Source organism: Chiloscyllium punctatum, chromosome 7 (genome assembly GCF_047496795.1).
Source record: "Chiloscyllium punctatum isolate Juve2018m chromosome 7, sChiPun1.3, whole genome shotgun sequence".
Lineage (NCBI taxonomy): Eukaryota > Metazoa > Chordata > Chondrichthyes > Orectolobiformes > Hemiscylliidae > Chiloscyllium > Chiloscyllium punctatum.
The window spans coordinates 79,118,117-79,132,892 of NC_092745.1; positions in this window are offsets into that span (position 1 = coordinate 79,118,117).

Below are 14,776 nucleotides of genomic sequence, written 5' to 3' on the forward strand. Positions count from 1 at the left end.
CTGTACAGCCGCAACATGACCTCCCAACTCCTGTACTCAATACTCTGACCAATTAAGGAAAGCACACCAAATGCCACCTTCACTATCCTATCTACCTGTGACTCTACTTTCAAGGAGCTATGAACCTGCATTCCAAGGTTTCTTTGTTCAGCAACACTCCCTAGGACCTTACCATTAAGTGATTAATCCTGCTCTGATTTGATTTCTCAAAATGTAGCACCTCACATTGATCTGAATTAAACTCCATCTGCCAATTCTCAGCCCATTGGCCCACCTAATCAAGATTCCATTGTATTCTGAGGTAACCTTACATAGAACATAGAACATAGAAGAATACAGCGCAGTCCAGGCCCTTCGGCCCTCGATGTTGCGCCGATCAAAGCCCACCTAACCTACACTAACCCACTATCCTCCATATACCTATCCAATGCCCGCTTAAATACCCATAAAGAGGGAGAGTCCACCACTGCTACTGGCAGGGCATTCCATGAACTTACGACTCGCTGAGTGAAGAACCTACCCCTAACATCAGTCCTATATCTACCCCCCCTTAATTTAAAGCTATGCCCCCTTGTAATAGCTGACTCCATATGTGGAAAAAGGTTCTCACTGTCAACCCTATCTAACCCCCTAATCATCTTGTACACCTCTATCAAGTCACCCCTAAACCTTCTTTTCTCCAATGAAAACAACCCCAAGTGCCTCAGCCTTTCCTCATAGGATCTTCCTACCATACCAGGCAACATCCTGGTAAACTTCCTCTGCACCTGTTCCAGTGCCTCCACATCCTTCCTATAGTATGGCGACCAAAACTGCACACAATATTCCAGATGCGGCCGCACCAGAGTCTTATACAACTGCAGCATGACCTCAGGACTCCGGAACTCAATTCCTCTACCTTCTTCGCTGTCCACTACACCTCCAACTCTAGTGTGATCAGCAAACTTACTAACTATACCTTTTATATAAATGATGAAAAAGCGCCCGTGGACCCAACACCAATCCTTGTGGCACTCCACTGCTCTCAGGCCTCCAGTATGAAAAACAACCCTCCACCAACACTGTCTTCTACCTTTCAGCCAATTCTATATCCAAATGGCTAGTTCTCCCTGTATTTTGTGCGATCCTTGCTAACCAGTCTCCCAGGGGAACCTTGTCAAATGCCTTACTGAAGTCCATACAGATCACATCTACCACTCTGCCCTCATCAATCCTCTTTGTTGCTACTTCAAAAAACTCAATCAAGTTTGTGAGACATGATTTCCCATGCACAAAGCCTTGTTGACTATCCCTAATCAGTCCTTGCCTTTCCAAATACATGTACATCCTGTCCCTCAGGATTCCCTCCAACAACTTGCCCACCACCGACATCAGGCTCATTGGTCTATAGTTCCCTGGCTTGTCCTTACCATTTTTCTTAAACAGTGGCACCATATTAGCCAACCTCCAGTCTTCCGGCACTTCACCTGTGACTATCGATGATACAAATATCTCACTAGGAAACCTAGCAATCACTTCCCTAGCCTCCTACAGAGTTCTTGGGTACACCTGATCAGGTCCTGGGGATTTATCCACCTTTATGCATTTGAAGACATCCAGCACTTCCTTCTCTGTAATATGGACATTTTTCAAGATGTCACCATCTATTTCCCTACATTCTATATCTTCCATGTCCTTTTCCACAGTAAATACTAATGCAAAATACTCGTTTAGTATATCCCCCATTTTCTGCGGCTCCACACAGAGACCACCTTGTTGATCTTTGAGGGACCCTATTCTCTCCCTAGTTACCCTTTTGTCTTTAATGTATTTGTAAAAACCCTTTAGATTCTCCTTAACTCTATTTGCCAAAGCTATCTCATATCCCCTTTTTCCCCTCCTGATCTCCCTCTTAAATATACTTCTACTGCCTTTATACTCTTCTAGGGATTCACTCGATCTATCCTGTCTGTACCTGACATATGCTTCCTTCTTTTTCTTAACCAAACCCTCAATTTCTTTAGTTATCCAGCATTCCCTATACCTACCAGCCTTTCCTTTCACCCTAACAGGAATATACTTTCTCTGGACTCTCGTTACCTCATTTCTGAAGGCTTCCCATTTTCCAGCCATCCCTTTTACCTGTGAACATTTGCCACCTGGGGGGCCAAGAAAGTTCTTGCTTAATACAGTTAAAATTGGCCTTTCTCCAATTTAGAACTTCAACTTTTTGATCCGGTCTATCCTTTTACATCACTACTTTAAATCTAATAGCACTTTGGTTGCTGGCCCTAAAGTGCTCCCCCACTGAAACCTGAGTCACTTGCTCTGCCTTATTTCCCATGAGTAGGTCAAGTTTTGCCCCTTCTCTAGTCGATTATATCCACATACTGAATCAGAAAACTTTCTTGTACACACTTAACAAATTCCTCTCCATCTAAACCCTTAACACAATGGCAGTACCAGTCTATGTTTGGAAGGTTAAAATCCCCAACCATAACTACCCTATTATTCTTATGGATAACTGAGATCTCCTTACTAATTTGTTTCTGAATTTCCTTCTGATTATCAGGGGGTCTATAATACAATCCCAATAAAGTGATCATCCCTTTCTTATTTCTCAGTTCCACGCAAATAACTTCCCTGGATATATTTCTGGGAACATCCTCCCTCAGTACAGCTGTAATGCTATCCCTTATCAAAACGCCACTCCCGTCTCCCTTTCTGTGGTATTTGTATCCTGGAACATTAGATTCCCTACAGTACGGAAACAAGCCCTTCGGGCTAACAAGTCCACAGCGACCCTCCGAAGGGTAACCCACTCAGAACCACTCACCTACTCCCTACTAATGCACCTATCACTATGGGCAATTTAGCATGGCCAATTCACCTAACCCGCACATCTTTGGACTATGGGAGGAAAGCCACGCAGACAAAGGGAGAATGTGCAAACTCCACGTAGACAGTCACCCGAGGCTGGAATCGAACCTGGGTCCCTGGTGCTGCAAAGCAGCAGTGCTAACCACTGAACCACCTCAGTTGTCAGTCCTATCCATCCCTGAGCCATGTTTCTGTAATTGCTATGATATTCCAGTCCCATGTTCTTAATCATGCCCTGAGTTAATCTGCCTTTCCTGTTAGGCCTCTTGCATTGAAATAAATGCAGTTTAATTTATCAGTTATACCTTGTTCTCTGCTTTGTTCCTGCCTGCCCTGACTGTTTGACTGGCTTCTGTTCTCAACTGTACCAGTCTCAGATTGATCTCTTTCCTCAGTGTCTCCCTGTGTCCCAGCCCCCCCCACCTTACTAGTTTAAATCCTCCCGAGCAGCTCGAGCAAATCTCCTTGCCAGTATATTTGTCCCCTTTCCATTTAGGTGCAAACTGTCCTTCTTGTGCAGATCACTTCTACCCCAAAAAGAGATTTCAATGATCTAAAAATGTGAATCCTTCTCATATACACCAGCTCCTTAGCCATACATTCAGCTGCTCTATCCTCCAATTTCTGACCTCACTAGCTCATAACACTGGGAGTGATCCAGATACTACTACTACTACCCTCAAGGACCTGCTTTTTAAATTCCTGCCTGACTCTCTGTAGTCTCCCTTCAGAATCCCTTTTCCTTTCCAATGACCTCCTGCTGGCCCCTCTTCCCCCTTAAAAACATCCTTGATCCTGGCACCAGGGAAGCAACACACCATTTTGATTTTTCACTGCTGGCCACAGAAACATCTGTCTGTACCTCCAGACTAGAGAGTCCCCTAATATAATTGATCTCTTGGAACCCGACGTACCCCTCATTGCATTAGAGCCAGTCTCAATGCCAGAAACTTGGCTGTTCATGCTACATTCACCTGAAAATCCATCACCCCCTACATTTTCCAAAACAGCATACTTGTTTGAAATGGGGATAGCCACAGAAGATGCCTGCACTAATTGCCTTCCTCTCTTACATTTCGTGGAGTTAACCCATCTATGTGACTGTATCTGCGACTTTTCCCCCTTCCTATAACTGTCATTCATCATATTCCCATGCTCTTGTAAGTTCGTCATTGCCTCTAAGTGTCTCTCTAACTGATCTATTTGATCTGATAGGATTCGAAACCAACGGCATTTAGTGCAGATGTAATCCTTAGTAACCTGTAAACTCTCCCTAAACTCCCACATCCGACAAGAAGAGCATATCACTCCACTGAGGGCCATTTTTGCTCCTTCACAATCTACAGACCTAGAAAATAGCTCCATCTTATTTCTCTACAAAGCATTGCTCCAGGTTAAATTAATAGTTATGGAGATCCAAGATGGCGCCATTCTAAGTGGTCTGCTGTGCTGGGCTCTGTGCCATATCTCTGGGCAAGGTGGACCTTTACCCCCACTTATCAACCATCCCCAGGAGAAAAAAGTATTTATTTAAACTTACTGAATATTTAGAGCTGATGAAATCGTCTGGGACAGCTTTATTGCCGGGATGAAATCCGGTAAAAGAAAGGGGCCTAAAGGAGGACAGCAGACCAGGTACTCCCCTACTGCATTGGGGGTGCCTGCAACCAGTGCTCAGTCTCCCAGGATGACCCCTTTGGATCCAGCAGGACATCAGCACTTACTCTCAGAGTTTACCAAACTCCGAGAGTGGATTCAAGCAGTGGCTGAGCCACTGTCTGACATGCTAAAAAAGCATGTGCAGGAAATCCAGGTGATGGAACAAAGCAGGAGAAGAGGATTCAGTGGAAAAGAGGACCGCGGCATTGGAGACCGTAGCGGAGGTCCCGGGAGGAAGAATGTGAACGCTGGAAGACCAGGTTTGGTTCCTTCAGGATCAAGTCGATGGCCTAGAAAACAAACATAAAAGGAAATACTTACAGATCATGAGACTCCCTGAACGCGAGGAAGGTGAGAACCTTGTTGGCTTTCTGCAGGGATGGCTCCTGAAGTTCCTGGGGCTGGAGTTGGAGTTAAGCCTGGTAAGCATGGAGCGGGCCCACCAGATCACACTGCGCAGGCCAGGCCAGACCCGCACCCCCGGGTGGTCCGAATGCAGCTCCTGCATTATAGAGAAAAACAGTTAATAGTGGAAGCAGCAAGAACATTGGGAAGGAATTCACAAGTTTTAATGTATAAAGGCTCAAAGATAATATTTTTTCAGGAATTTTCAGGAGCCCTGAATAAGAAGAGGATATTTGATGTCAAAAAAGAATTAAGGGACCTGAACATTCAGTACTCCTTAAGGTACCTGGCCGTGTTGCATTTTGCCCATGGGGGAAACTGTATTTAACTTTGACTCTGCAGAAAAAGTGAAGGACTTTGTGAAGTCTTTGAAATGAGCTGGAGTGGGAAGGGAGGGGGCATCATTGCAGACAATGGTTTTTTTTTATTACCCCCCCTTCTACTTCTTTCTTCCCCTTTCCTTTTTTTGTGGTTATTGGTTTTATATGTACAGTTTGTTGTAAAATTGGAATTGTTTTATATACCGGTTGGTTGGTACTATCTAGGGTTCCCTTTTTCTTACTGCTGTTCTCCTGATTTTGTATTGGAGTGACTATACTAAGATGATTGGAGGAGGGGGGATCGGTATCCATTGTTAACTTTCAGAATGTAAATAACAAGTTTTCTTCATTTGTGAATTGCCTGGGCTAGGACAAGGCCTCAGCTGGAGGAAGTTAAGATGGTAGTAAGGATTGGGAGGGGTGCCCCCTATGGGCAAGGGAGAAGATCTTGAGCGAATTGGTGGTTACAGGGGAACCTTGATTATCCGAACCAGATGGGTGGGCACTATTTCATTCAGATAATCGATTATTGGGTCAATCGATTAAATGTCTTTCCTCTGGGGTTCGGAGTTATTTGAATTTAGTTTAAGTTAGTATTTATTTAATATACCTGTAGTTTAGTTTAAGTTGAGCAGATATGTTTGTTTTGGTGGTTTAGTAGGTTGTTCATTAACAATGGTACTGTGTTAAGGCCTTTTTTGTACTGCTTTTTTTTGTTGTGATGATGTTATTCTTTTTCTTTATGTGTGTGTATATATATATATATATATATATATATATAAATGTTTTGTAAAATATTTAAAAAGGTTTTCAATAAAAATATTTATTAAAAGAAGTTATATTTTAAGTTTAATCAAGAGACATATCTCAATAAAACATATAATCAAGAAAGAACCCACTCTACTCACTACTGCAGACTTGCTGTAAGGCCACGCTTAAATATTCACTTCTGTTTCTGTGCTGTGACCTCTCACAAATAGGTCCTCCAAGATTAGTTGTGAATTTCACTGTTTGTCAATTTTCCCAGATGGACTCCGATGTCCAGCGGTACATGAGTTCAAACAGCAAAGGCAGTAACTGTGCAGGTTCACTGCTCTGCCAGTTCCTTTCTCTCTCTCTCTCCTCCACTGACTTCACCATGTGCTTCCTTTGTCTGTTCCTCTCCCTTTTAAAACTGCTGTTGTTTTGACTTTTTTTTCTCCAAAGTTCCAAAACAATGCAACAGCGTATAAAACAGTAATTGCTGTTCCTGAAATTCGAGGAAATCACCTCCAACACCTAAAATACCTCAAAAAAGGAGCAGCCTGTTACAGCCAGAATTTTTTTCCCATCCTCCATTTTGGATTACCCAGTCTTTCTTTGAAGTTTACTTTTTAAAATGCCTGTAGAGAATCTACAACTAATTATAATGGGGTACAATAGTGAGTTTCTAAGTACATTTTAATAATGACTTTGTGCCTAAAAAGATTAATTTTTAAAACCTCCTTAAGACTTGCAAACAGGCACAATAAGTGGCATCTCCCACTGGTGATTAATTACTTCACCCTGGATGCATGACCAGTTTTATGGATAGAGTCAACTTCGAGCACAAAACATTGTAGAAACATGAATTTGCACAAAATATAATTTATACATAAAATTCCACAATCGTTTGGGTTGATTTTGACTCTGGGTGAGATTTCCTCAAAATAAGTCATTACCATGCTTGTGCTTTTAACTAGAACATGAAATGTGAACTCTCACATTAGCTATTTTCTGTGCAATTCTTCTCATCAACAAACACCACCCCTTTGGAGAAACCTGTGTATGCTTGTAAGTGGGATTTCAGCTGATTTTCTGCAGAAGTTAAAGTAAAAATCTAAAGAAGTTTCTGTCATTTTCTTTTAAAATAATAATTTTTATGAATTTGTCCATGTTTTTCATATCAATACTCATGGCCAAGCATCTAATTAAATGTTTTAAAATCTAAAATATTAAGTTAGAATAATGTTAATATCAATTTCAGAATTATGATTGCAAAAAGACTTAATTTTTACATATTTGCCAAGTTTCATTGCGATATTAGTGCATGATATGCTTGCTAAACTAAAGTACATTTTGCATCCACATATTTATAACAACCACAACCAACCATACAAAAGTAATTGAAATATATACAAGAACATTTTTCCACAAATGTACTTTGTGTTGTGATGGAATCTGTGGTTTCAAAGCTTGTATTGGTTGAGACCATTAACATTTAAAAAGAAATCCAAATACCTTCAAATAGAATTTTGTTGCAAAATTTCATTTTCCAGTTTGCTTTCCATTCCTCCAAGCTTCTCTTACAAGAGATATAAATGATTTGACTGTGAATATAGGAGGTGTGGTTAATAGATTTGTAGATGACACCAAAATAAATGGCATGATTGGATTGGGAAGAAGGTTATCTCAGAATCTAATGGAACCTTGCTCAAGTGGGCCCATGGACTAAGGAGTGGCAGATGGAGTTTAATTTAGATAAATGTGAGGTGCAGTTTGGTAAGGCAAACTAGGGCAGTACTTTACACTTAGTGGTAGGGCTCTGGGAAGTGTTGCCAAACAAAGAGACCTGGGGGTGCAGGTGCATAGTTCCTTGAAAGTGGAATCACTGGCAGACAGGGTGATGAGGAAGGTGTTTGGAATGCTTGTCTTCATTGGTCAATGCATTGAGTATAGGAGTTGGGAGGTCAGATTGCGGCTTTACAAAACTTTCGTTAGGCCACTTTTAGAATCTTGTATTCAGTTCTGGTTTCCTTGTTTATAGGAAAGGTGTCGTTTAACCTGAAGAAGTGCAGAAATGATTTGCAAGGACGTTGCCAGCATTGGAGTATTTGAACAACAGGGATAGGTGAGCGTTTTTTTCCCCTGGAGCATCGGCAGCTGAGGGGTGACCTTATAGAGTTCGTAAGTTCATGAGGGGCATGGAAAGGGTAAATAGACAAGGTCTTTTCCCTGGGTTAGGGACCAAAACTAAAAGGCATAAGTTTAAGGTGAGAGGGGAAAGATTAAAAAGGGAGCTAACAGGCAACATTTTCATGCAGAGGGTGGTGTCTGTATGGAATGAGCTGCCAGAGGAGCGGTGGAGGCTGGTACAATTACAACATTTAAAAGACATCTGGATGGGTATATAAGTAGGAAGTGTTTAGAGGACTATGGGCCAAATGGTGGCAAATGGGGCTAGATTAATTTAGTATATCTGGTTTGTATGGACGAGTTGGACTAAAGGGTCTGTTTCCATGCTGTACATCTCTATGACTCTACTATTACTCCTTTGCTATTTCTCATATCCAGTCGATAACTTCAAACTGCATTTTCATCTGAGCCTTCACCACTGGATCAGCAGGGAACACCATCTTCAGCAGTCTGATCACTAGCTATGTTGATCAATTATCATCATTATACTTCACTGTTTTATCACCAACAATATAGCAATGTCTTTTTGGCAGAATCAACGACTCAACATTCAATATCATCACAATCTCTTCATCTATTGTACAGCGAGTGTTCAGGAAGTACTCCTTACAGTTACTCCCTTGATATTTTCCCCCATCTCTCATCATTGTGTTTGCAATACAATTTTTCTTCCCCATCAAATTTTCCATAAAGATTTTGCACATTGCTAACCAGGGAGACCTTATCCTCTTAAACATGACACCATTTTATTGGTTCCTTTTATATCTTTAGTTTTAAACCTTATAGTTGTGTCAACAATAAGTAATATGACTGAAGGAAAAAAAATACCTGAGATGATATCCAATTGTCTTTCTCATGGGTCCTTAAAAGAAATGTAAGTCCCTGCCCATAAGGATCCTCTACTATTTTCTTTTGAGGTTCAGGCTGTTTCACCATCATGACAGAAAATGTGCTAATTCCACTGTCAGCCGTTGCTTAGAACCCTGTGTGTGGGAAATTTGGCTATGATGGAGCTCCTCCAGAAATCAAAAGGACCTTGAAAGCAGACAAGAAGAGAACTAATTAACTTGAGAAAGGAGGTATGCAAATGGAGAATGGCCAAGAGATTTTCTTTGAGGCTCATAATGGTCCACTTAGAGACAAAGGCAAATACTACAAAATGGTGTAGACTTTCACAACTTTGATTATATATGCGTCCAAATGAATGGTAAAGATCCAAGCCAATGCAATTTGTTACATTGACTGTGAGAAATGCAGTTTTAAGGAAGGGTTGAGGAACTAGAGAAGATATGGCAATGGTGAGTATTACACAAAAGACACACTGATTCCAGGAAGTGTACATAGGCTTTATAGATTTTGAAAGAAATCTTCATCCAAGTAAACGAGCAAAAACAATTTAAACTGCTGGAGGTGATTCAAGTTGCTTTGATAAGACAAAAAATTATTGTAGCTGTATGAATGGGATGGACTGCGACAATCAAGACCGTATTTGGTGAAACTAAGCCTGGAGTAATCACGTGTAAGGTGAAACAAAGATGTCTACTATCATAACTGTTCTTTTAACATCAATATACACACATCTTGAAAAAGGAAACATTAGATGAAGCAGAGAATGGTGTCATAGTAGGAAGTTAATTGGTAACAAACTTCCAGATCCTAGTGGCTAGCATAGCAGAAGATCTACAAATAGAATGATTTAAGTGGAGAAAAATTATGGAATAAACATGAATGTTAACAAGGTGGAAGTTATTAAGATCAGTAAAATAATGGAGAAAAACAGAGGTCAAAGTAACTGGTCATCAGCTGGAACAGGTATCATAGTGATGTACAGCATGGAAACAAGCCCTTCAGTCAACTCACCCATGCTGACCAGTTATCCTAAATAAATCTAGTCCACTTGTCAGCATTCAGCCCATATCCTTCTAAACCCTTCTATTCATACACCCATCCAGATGCCTTTTAAATGTTGTGATTGTACCAGCCTCCACCACTTCCTCTGGCAGCACTTTCCATACTGTGATGAGGACATAGAGATCGTTCAGCATGATCTGGACGGGCTGGGTGAGTGGGCAAATCAATGGCAGTTGCAGTACAATTTGGATAAATTTGAGGTTAATCACTTTGGAAGCAAAAATAAGAAGGGAGTTTACTACCTGAATGGCGGTAAATTGGGAGAGGGGAGTGTCCAGTTAGACCTGGGTGTCCTCATGCACCAGTCGCTGAAGGTGTGCATGCAGGTGCAGCAGGTGGTAAAGAAGACAAATAGTATGTTGACCTTCATTGCGAGAGGTTTCAGGTACACAAGCAGAGATTTCTTGTTGCAGTTATACAGGACCTTGGTTACACTTAGCATATTTGCAGTTTTCGAGTCCTTTTTTGAGTATACTCTTGCTGTTGAGGGAGTGTAGCAAAGGTTGAGGGAGTGCAGGTTGATTCCAGGGATTGAGAGACTGACGTATGAGGAGAGATTGACTAGGTTAGAATTGTTTTCGCTGGAGTTCATTCAAATGAGGGGGGATCTCATAGAGACTTATAAAATTCTAACAGGACCAGATAGGCTAGATGCAGGGAGGATGTTCATTATGGTGGGTGTGTCCAGAACAAGAGGTCACAGTCTGAGGATTTGGGGTAGGCCATTTAGAACGAAGATAAGGAGACATTTCTTTACCCAAAGAGTAGCGAGCCCTTAGAATTCATTACTTCCATAAGTAATTGATGCCAAAACATTTAATGTATTCAAGAGGTGGCTAGATTTAGCACTTGGGGCAAATGGGATCAAAAGTTACAGGGAGAAAGCAGGATTAGATTATTGAGTTGTACATTCAACCATGATTGTGAATAGCAGAACAGGCTCAAAGGGCCAAATGGCCTCCTCTGGCTCCAGTCTTCTATGTTACACGTATTATGAAGATTATTAAGAAAGTTAAAAGCTAGCAGAACTATCTGACAGCATCATGTGTTCTGAACAAGATACAACGTAATCTTTTGGTCCAGCAGCTAGTATAGCTGGTTGCCTCGAAACAAAAGAATTCAAGTTAGGCCAACAGTTTAAATTATGCCCCAAAAAACAACAAACTCCAATGAAGTTTGAATTTAGTATATTGACAATATTAAAAGCAAATGACATAATCCAATGCTTTGGGGGCATAAAACCAGGGAAAAATTGAACATTTGAGGGAGAACTGCCAAAATACCAACAGATGTAGGCTGTTAGTCAGAACTCTCTGAAAGGTTCCTGTCTAGAGAAGGAGTTTGCAGAGAAAACCATCAACATAGACTTGGAGAGCAACTCTTCTTATATCTTCCTCGGTAGATTTGACCGCTAGCTGATTTTGAAATCTGAATTTTGGTAAATCTTATTCGGGGGGTTTTATCGGTATTACAACACAAAGTAAACCCTCCTGCTTAAATTAAAATTAAAACCAGCAGCACAGAAAAGATTTATCCTCTGCAGTAATCTGTAAAAATTCGAGTGGCCAAGAACTATTTAAAGTAGAAATTAACAACTTTATTTCTTAAAGTATAAGAGAGAATGATTAACTAACGTACTGTGAAACTGCACTCTAAGTTCTCTTTCTTCAGCAACACTCCTCAGGACCTTATCATTAAGTGTATAAGTCCTGTCCTGATTTGCCTTTCCAAAATGCAGCACCTCACACTTATCTAAACTAAACTCCATCTGCCACTCCTCATCCCACTGGCCAATCTGAGGTAACCTTTGCTGTCCACTACACCTCCAATTTTAGTGTAATCTGCAAATTTACTAACCAAATCTCCTATGTTCACAACAAAACTATTTATACAAGTGACAAAAAGCAGTGAACCCAGCACCAGTCTTTGTGGCACACCACTGATCACAGGCCTCTAGTCTGAAAAGCAACCCTCCATCTCCACCCTCTAACCTCTAGCTTCAAGCCAGTTCCGTATACAAATAATTAATTCACCATCAATTACTTTAAGTACCTGAGACACATTTTGCTTGATGATGGTTACTACCATATAGAAATCAAAACCAGAATAGCAATATAAAAGAATGCATTCTCCAAACAAAGAATTGCTGAGCATTACCATGAGTAGAGTTCTTTAGGAAATGACAATAGCTTGGTGTGTAAGGAACTGAAATGTAGACCTTGGAAAAAAGTGGACATCCAGAGATTGAAATCTGTAAAACATAGTTCTGGAGGAAGATGGAATGGATCAGCTGGACAGAAGACAAAGCATTGAAGATGTTCTCTCAATGGTGGAGGGAAAAAGATGATAAATTAACATCATGAAGAATTAACAAGTTTGTACTGGCTAAACGCTAAGGCGTTTTGAAGGAAGTGATTCAAGGAAAGTTTGTGAATACAGGTCAAGAAGGATAAAAAGAAATGGTTATTTTAGACAGTTTGAAACTGAAATTGGAAATTCATAAAAGCATCTGACAAGTAACCTGTAGAACTGTCTACTGTGTATAAATGACCAGAGGACCTTGCCTGAAGCAGATCACTTCTAGGTGTCAGAACTTTAGGTTGCCAAAGAATGGTTCCAGAAGTTCGCAGAATTGTTTTCCTTTTTATTAATTTCCAGTTCATGACTCATGAAGGTCAATAGACCCAAAGACCAATAACTCATTTATCAGTACACTGTACCAGAAATGCAAGGTAGTTCACTGAGAAATTAGGCAAACATCATTAGTCCTTGCTGAAACCCTCTAATAACCTTGAATGTATAAAACATTCAAGTTTTTTTTTGTTTTCAAAGGTCAAAAGAATGTTACTTAGGATGAAATGTTAAGGTTATACCTCTTTCTATAATACTTCATAGAAAAGGTTGTGCATGGTTTACCACACTTGTCAAATATAATGAAATAGAAAATGTAAGTTTCCAAATCATACATGAGCTAAAATAACTTTAAAACTTATAACTACAAAAAAAAAGAATTCATTTGATTTACTGAAGAAATGAGTGAAGATTTGCAAAAATAATAAAGCAACAAAATCCAGGGTTTTCACCAAACAATAAGAAGGGGGTAGCAGTACATGTCCAAATCAGAATGGCATGTGATGTGGAGAGGATATTCCCATGCACATCCAGTCTTTATTAACCTAGCTAATCAAGATCATTGGCTTGAGGTACAGATGAAGATTTAGCAAGTTTTTGCAGTGTGTTCTGCAGATAGTTTACATTGTACCAATAGTTTGTCAATGGTAGATAGTAAGCCAATGGTTGTGGTATTTAATCAAATGGATGTCAAGCTTTTCATATCATATTACAGGGACACTCATCCAGCTAAGTACTCCAACATATGCCTGAGTTGATGGAGAGACTTTAGAAAGTCAGGATCTGGATTAGTGGTGCTGGAAGAGCACAGCAGTTCAGGCAGCTTCCGAGGAGCAGTAAAATTGACGTTTCAGGCAAAAGCCCTTCATCAGGAATACAGGCAGAGAGCCTGAATCATGGAGAGATAAGTGAAAGAAGGGTGGGGGTGGGGCGAAAATAGCATAGAGTACAATAGGTGACTGGGGAGGGGATGAAGGTGATCGGTCGGGGGGAGGGAGGGTGGAGTGGATAGGTGGAAAAGAAGATAGGCAGGTAGGACAAGTCATGGGGACAGTGCTGAGCTGGAAGTTGGGAACTGCGGTGAGGTGGGGAAGGGGAAATGAGGAAACTGTTGAAGTCCACATTGATGCCCTGGGGTTGAAGTGTTCCAAGGCGGAAGATGAGGCGTTATTCCTCCAGGCGTCTGGTGGTGAGGGAACGGTGGTGAAGGAGGCCCAGGACCTCCATGTCCTTGGCAGAGTGGGAGGGAGAGTTGAAATGTTGGGCCACAGGGCGGTGTGGTTGATTGGTGCGGGTGTCCTGGAGATGTTCCCTAAAGCGCTCTGATAATGATGGATGTACAGGTAAAACTTTGATGAATGTGGAAGGCTCCTTTAGGGCCTTGGATGGAGGTGAGGGAGGAGGTGTGATGAGCCACTTACTGCAGAATATCAAAGCAATGACCTATTCTAATAACTACAGCATTTATGTAAAACAAAGAATTGTGGTTACTGGACATCTGAAACAAAACCAAATTGCTTGTGAAACTGAGCAGGTTTGACAGCATCTATGGGGATAAAGCAGAGTTAACTTTGAGTCCAATGACTCTTCAGAGCTGATAGCAGCTAGGAAAAAGTGGTATTTATGCTGAAGAGATGGTGGAGGTGGGGTGGAGGTGGAACCTAGAGAGAGATATAAAAAGGGTAGGCAAACAGGGGAGTTATTGGTAGTAGACCAGCACAGAAGAGAAGCTGAGAGTATGAGAGAATGGATAAGCTATGCTCTGAGAGAAAAACAGTTGGTTGCGGTGTAAGTTTAATGTAAGTACCCTGCTTTTAAAATGCTGAAAAAGCTGTTAGACAGAGTCCAAATACAAATTATTTTTAATTGAATCATGTTCAAATGATTCCGGAGCAGGTGGGACTTGAAGTAGGGCTTCCTGGCTCAGAGGTAGAGATACTATTACTGCATAGAAGAACCCTCAAACTCCATGTATCCGTTCACCTCATGAAGGTGGTTCTCAAAAGCCCATCTATCTGCTCACCTCTTCACATTTTTCTTACCACGTTTTCCTAGCT